A 7,500-nucleotide genomic window follows, 5' to 3' on the forward strand; every position below is an offset into this window, starting at 1 on the left:
GATGTCTATTTTTTTTATTTATTACGCAAAATACATAATTTTCACATATGTTTTAGATATATATAATACCTTCATCATATAAAAATTTAAAGTCATTTGATCAAAAACATTTCATTTTATTAGCAAAAATCATGATTTAAAAAATAAAATTGGTAGGGTTTTCTCCGCTAATATGACATCAGTTGTATTGAAAATCATACCATAAAAACTTCTTTATATACGGAACAATTCTGTGTGACAGAATTTTGATTTTTTAATTTTTTTATTTTTTATGAATTTTTTTATTTTTTTTTTTTTTAGTCTAGACACTCAAAAAATTCTAAAAAAAAAAGAAAAAATGATATCAAAATTCTGTCACACAGAATTATGGGATTTTTATTCCTCTTTCCAATGGTATCTTTCTCTCTAAAATTGGATAATCAATAACCGAGTAATGGTTACCGACATGCGCATAAGTATGTTTTTGAGTTATGAGCTCCCAAAGATTTGCTATGTAAATTTTCGCTTTTTTCTTATAAATGTCAAAACAACATTATTATAATTACTTTATTTGTACTTTTATTGTTGATTTCTACATCAAGGATCGTGGTCCTACCCCTACAAGTGGTGTTAATACCCTCAGCGTGACACCAGATAATGATGTTGACGGTGAGACATGAGACAATGAGGGCAGCTGAAAACAATTAATTTTCGTGTTTTTCTTTCAGCACACTCCTGGCCTTCGCTAATTTTGCTAGCCATAGTTGCTGAGTAGCCTTCTTGATCTTAGGTAACTTCGGCATTGCTATAAGTTCACTAAGAAGTTATAAAAACCAACGTAAATATAGCTAGTTAACCAAAAGCAAGTGCCTACGTGCGTGTAACTGCTTTGACGTCTGTGGCGTAACTGAGTCATTCTCCGAGTCTCGCCTATAAATAACCGCTCTGAGCAGCTCGCTTCTCATCCAGTGTCACAGTACCTTTCATTGCTACCAGATGTATGAGAATTTCGAAAAAAATCTTAAAAAATCGCTGTATATATGCAAAAATAAACACGCAAAAATTATTCTGTCAAACTCGAGTCATACAGACGACGCAGTTATGATGATGTCATCATTTAAAAACCGCTATATCTTCATTATTTGTGAAAATAATTGGCTGAAACTTCTGGAAAGCATGCACGGCATGTTTCTGCATAGATACAAGTAATAACTCTATTTTTTATTTTTTCAAGTTGACATGTCATCTGCCATAGCGGACAGTCCCCTTAAGGATGCTCAAGCTGCTTTTCATAAAGTGCAATCATTTGTAGGAAAGAGACACAACAAAAAGGCTTACACAGGTCGTCTGCTTGCGCAGTTCGATGACATTTGCCAGAGTCGTTTCAGGAACATTGTGAAAAGCAGGCAGAAGCAATCTTCCTTTGATAGTTATTTTTTCAAGAGGCCTTTAATAGTAGTAAGCAAACAGGAAGATCCAAGTGATATGAAAAAACAGAAAGTTGAATGTGGTGAAGAAATTGAAATTTTGTATTAAAAAAAAAAGTGTAAAGTATAAAAAAGTAAAAAAAAAAGTATTTAAAAAAAATTATTTTAGTTTTTTGTAAAGTTAAGTATTAATGTTTTCTGCCATTTTTTAATGTGTTTTGTAAAGTTAAGTGTTCATGTTTTCTGCCATTTGTCCTCCTCCTCTGTCGCCACTTTCGGAGAGTGCCTCACTCAAAAGGTAAGGTTTCACATTTTTACTACATATGTACGTTTATGTACGTAAAGTATTTCTTGTACCATGTACACTAATACACTTTATTTACAGGTACGTACTACAATAAAAGGTTATGTTAGGTATTGAATGGTCTAAATTGTTGTATTTCATTGTTTATTGGTCAGTTTAGCTTTATTATAAAATTTACTGTGGTGTTTTTTAGGGCTTGGAACGAATTAGGCCATTTACATGTAAAACGTAGTTCAAGATACGAAAAAATCAGGTTATGAAGGCTGCTTCGGAACGGATTAATTTCGTATCCTGAGGCACTGTATATAAATATATATACAGTGGTCCCCCCATATTCGCGGGGGATGCGCACCACACCCCCCCATGAATAATTAGAACCCGCGAATGTTTGGAACCCCTATAAAAACGCTAAAAACAGCCTATTTTGTTAGTTAAAACTCAAGAAAAACCACTAAAAATGTTCATACTTGGTATTTTTAATAGTTTTATCACAAAAAGTGCATTTTATGATGAAATTGATAAAAAAACCAGGAATTTGTGAATATTTCTCATAGAAAAATACCGCGAATGTGTGAATTTTCTGCGAATAATGCAGGGAAACATTCCCGAGAGAAATCCGAGAATACGTGAGTGCGCGAATCCGAAGAACGCGAATACGGGGGTCCACTGTATATATAAAATCTGGAACTGTAAATATGGAATGGACATGCACGTATAAATGTATCGACGCTGATTGTCACTGCGCGATGCCGTTGGAAAAGGTGGAGATGACGCTGAATTAAGCTATTAAAGCATAGTCTTGCAGACGCTTTTTTCACTGTTGGCCTTCATTTTACACTGATTTTAATAAGTATATGGTCATTGGAAAGTTCTTGAAAACCATTTTGAATGCATAATATCAAGCATGTAGAAAAAAAGGCGCTGCAGTGTTTGAAGTAAAGATATCTGGGTTTGCTTTTTTACTCTACTGTTCCAAATTTTTAAATATAGATTTTAATAAATTTATCACCGGTTAAAAGCTCTTGAAAAGCACTTTCCAATGAACCCAATGAAACTTATATATATATATGTCTCATACACTAGAAATAAGCATGCATGCCATGTGCTGAGACCAAGTGATTTCATGTCTTTGCCATGGAGTTGTGTAATAAATTTACCACTAAAGCCTGTTGAACCCCTTATATTTAATATCCTAAGTATGAAAGTCTATACTCTTTTGCATTTTATGCACTACCTAGGTCTTGTCGCCTTGCTATCCCTTCTGTGTCACCTTAGGGATTAACCCTATCACCATGACACAATGGACTTAAATTGTAATTATGTTGATTCATGCTTATTGGTTACTTATGTTGGTCATGATTACAAAAAGAAACACACTTGTTGATATTTATATTATTTATTTTTACAGATCTCTTATTAATGTTAGTCTTATTAACCCTTAAACGCCGAAGCGGTAAAAATCAAAAACTCCCCCGAATTCCGGAGCCGGTTTTGAGTGAGCGCGGAAGCGGAAAAAATAATTTTGTCAAAAAATCACAGCGCGCTTAGTTTTGAAGATTAGGAGTTCATTTTTGGCTCCTTTTTTTGTCATTGCCTTAAGTTTAGTATGCAATCATCAGAAAGGAAAAATAATATTATCATATGTAAATAATGCGATATATGGTAGCGAAAAAAAAAAAATTCATACATAATTGTATTAAAATCACGCTGTGCAAAAAACGGTAAAAGCTAACGAGTTTCTTTTTTTTTCGTTGTATTGTACACTAAATTGCAATCATTTTGATATATAATACATTGTAAAACAATAAAAGCAACACCGGGAAAATATTATCACAAAATTATGTACGAATTCGTAACGTGCAGACGTAAAAATTTTTTTTTTTTTCAAAAATTCATCGTAAATCTCAATATTGTTCTAGAGACTTCCAATTTGTTTCAAAATGAATAAAAATGATTGAATATTACGATACAGTAAGAGTTTTAGCTTACAATTGCGTTTTTCGACCATTTCGGTAGAGTCAAAGTTGACCGAACATGGTTTTTTTTCTATTTATTGTGATTTATATGCAAATATTTCGAAAATGAGAAAAGCTACAACCTTCAAATATTTTTCTTTTTATTTTACATGAAATTGTGCACATTTTCATATATAAAACTCTTATGAAATGCCTAATATGAAACGGAGCAAATTTTCCGAGAATTCGATGTACGCAATTCGGAGATTTATGGCGGAGAATCCGCTCGCGGAGGGAAGGAAAGTTTTTTCATAAATTCACCATAAATCGAAATATTGTGCTAGAGACTTCCAATTTGTTTCAAAATGAAGGTAAATGATTGAATATTACTAAAATATAAGAGTTTTAGCTTACAATTTCGTTTTTCGACCATTTCGGTAGAGTCAAAGTTGAACGAACGTGGTTTTTTTTCTATTTATCGTGATTTATATGCAAATACAGTGGTACCTTGAGATACGAGCGTCCTGTGATACGAGTGCTTTGAGACCCGAGGTGGAATTCGGTCCAAATTTTTGCCTTGAGACCCGAGCTGTGTCCCGAGATCCGAGTTGGTTTCGGGGACGCCACCGCTAGTTGGCGTTCGCGGGCAGCATCAGCTGGAGCATCCCACGAGCTCACTCGCACGTGTGGCCGACAGATTTAAGTTTGTGTTTGTGACTGTACTCGTGTTTTCGCTGTTTTTTCACGAATTAGTGAACTTTTTTACCTACCATCATGGGGCCAAATAAAGTACGTGCAAAGGAGAGTGGCGAAAAGAAGAAGAGAATGCTGCCGATAGAGGTAAAGCGAGAAATTAAAGACATGTTAGCAATGTGGGAAACACTTTCGAGTTTCATTGAACAGAAACATCCAGAAAAAGTTTCGACTAGTCCGTGCTTCAGCGTTATTTAATGACACTTGTTTTTGACTCATTTCCGGAACATTCTAAAAGGGAGGCAGAAGCAAGCTCTTTGGATAAATTTTCGTTAAAGAGAAGCGCAAATGAAAGTGCCAAACCGAAAGTGATTCTAAAAGGCAGAAAACAAGTGCTGATTAAACTTACGTATCGCTTAGGTTAAGTTTTAAGTTTAAAGTGCATTTAGTATTTTTTTCAAATTTAAGTTAAGGAAAGTGCAAATTTTTATTAAAGTTAAGAAATGCAGTTTTAGTTTACATTTTAATGTTATCATTTTGTGTTCGAAAAAATGCTGTTTACGTAACGGGACTAGCCCCTCCCTGCTCCCTCCTCCTCCTCCTCCTCCGCCACTCGACTCCGTTAGCCAGCCGCACTCGCCTGTCAGCAAGGTAAGATTACGTGTTCTTAACTTTTTGTTGTGTTTACGTAACTTTGTTATTCATTGATAAATTTTAGTTTTAGTTTACATTTTAATGTTCATTTTTCATTTTCTGTTAGGAAAAATTCCTGTTTTACGTAACGGGACTAATGTTAGCCGTCCACTACCCCCTCCGTCACTCGCCTCCCTTAGCCGCCCGCACGCGACTGTCACCAAGGTTAGATTAAATTAACTTTTTCTTTTCTTTATTTTACTTTAATTCTATTCATTACTAAAATATATTACTGTATAATTTTTTTTGTACTATATTTCTACATTTATATGTGTGTTTTCTTCATTATTTACGATGGTTTGGGGGTATATTTCATAGGTCTGGAACGGATTAAATACATTTCAGTTTAATTTAAATGGGAAAAATTTGATTTGAGATACGAGTTTTTTCGAGTTCCGAGCCCGGTTCCGGAACGAATTAATCTCGTATCTCAAGGTACCACTGTATTTCGAAAATGAGAAAAGCTACAAACTTCAATTATTTTTCGTTGTATTCTACATGAAATTGCACACATTTTCATATACAAAACTTTATGTAACGGCGAATTTAAAATGGTGCAAACATTACCACAATCGCACGTATGATTTTTTTCGGAAGTTACCGCGCTGACGCACGTAAGGAAAATTTTATTTTTCATAAATTCACCATAAATCGAAATATTGTGCTAGAGACTTCCAATTTGTTACAAAATGAAAGTAAATGATTGTATTTACTTAAAACTAAATATGAGAGTTTTTAGCTTACAATTCGGCGTTTTTCGACCATGTTTCGGTAGAGTCAAAATTTGACAAGAATGGTTGAAAATTTGTCACTTATCATTTTTTATATGGAAATATTTCAAAACTGATAAAAGCTACAACCATGGGTTGTATTTAGTTGTATTGTGCATGAAATTGCGCACATTTCCATATATAAAACTTTATGTAACGGCTAATTTTAAAATGGTGCAAACATTACCACCACCGCATGTAAATGATTTTTTTCTTTTTTTCGGAGAGTTACCGCGCGGCACGTAAGAAAAGTTTTTTTTCATAAATTCACCATAAATCGAAATATTGTGCTAGAGACTTCCAATTTGTTGCAAAATTAAGGTAAATAGTTAAATATTACTACAATATAAGCGTTTTAGCTTACAATTGCGTTTTTCGACCATTTCGGTAGAGTCAAAGTTGACCGAAGGTTGAAATTTTGGCACTTATCTTTATTTATATGAAAATATTTCAAAACCGATAAAAGTTACAATCATGACTATTTTTTTGTTGTATTCTAAATGAAATTGCGCACATTTTCATATATAATACTTCATGTAACGGATAATTTAAAACGGTGCAAAAATTATGTCAAAGTGACGAAATAATTTTTGAGATGTGTCACTGATACTTTTTAGTGCGATAAGAAAGAAATTCGCGCTTGCGTGCCTGCGTAATGATTGTAAACAAAACAACGCCTTGATCCGTGAACTCCCAGCATCCCCCAAGGCGCCTGATTCAAAAGTTTTCAGCTGGTAGGCCTATAAGTATTTTTCCGCGAATTTTTAAAAAAACTTTTTTGAGCAGACGTATGGTACGTCCATTCGGAAATCGGGGGAGATTTTGACTCAACGTTTAATACGTCCATTCGGCGTTTAAGGGTTAACACTAATAATTTTAGGTCTATTTTAAAAGTATTATCATGTAAACAGAAACATCTAGATTGAATAATGTGTACTGTTAAATTTACTTTAACAAAAGGCAACAAATGTCATAGATGACAAGATACTGTCATGGAAAATTAACAGATTACATTCCAATATGGCAAGGTGGGCATTGTGATACAGGCTGGCTTACCACTAAATTACAGAATTTGTGGACAATTTTATGCTAAATGTACAAAAGCTGAGCTCGTAACACTGAATATTGCTGCCCCTTGAAGAGAATAAGTTTATTGCATTTCTGGCAAATGCTTTTACCCTGCAATGCCTGACTGTGGAGCCTGGCTATGTGATAATAGCGAAAATCAAAGTAAATGCCCATAGTCAGGCAAATCACATCAAAGTAGTGATTATCTACGCCAAAGGGTGTCTGCTTCACTGGCACCATAACAAATCTCTCTCCACCCTTTGCAATGGCAGCATGCTGTGCATAGCGATTTTGCATATGTTCCAGGTATCCATGGTTATATATTATATATATATATATATATATATATATATATATATATATATTATATTTCTATTTATATATACAGTAGTACCTCGAGATATGAAATTAATCCGTTCAGAGGCGCCCTTCGTATCATGAGGTTTTCGTATCTTGGACCACATTTTACATGTAAAATGGCTAATCTGTTCCAAGCCCTCCAAAAACACCCCAGTAAATTTCATAATAAAGCTAAATTGACCTATAAACAATAAAATACTACAACAATTTGGACCATTCAATACCTAAATTAATAACAAAATGCAAAATAC

Source organism: Macrobrachium nipponense, chromosome 1 (assembly GCF_015104395.2).
Source record: "Macrobrachium nipponense isolate FS-2020 chromosome 1, ASM1510439v2, whole genome shotgun sequence".
Classification (NCBI taxonomy): Eukaryota; Metazoa; Arthropoda; class Malacostraca; order Decapoda; family Palaemonidae; genus Macrobrachium; species Macrobrachium nipponense.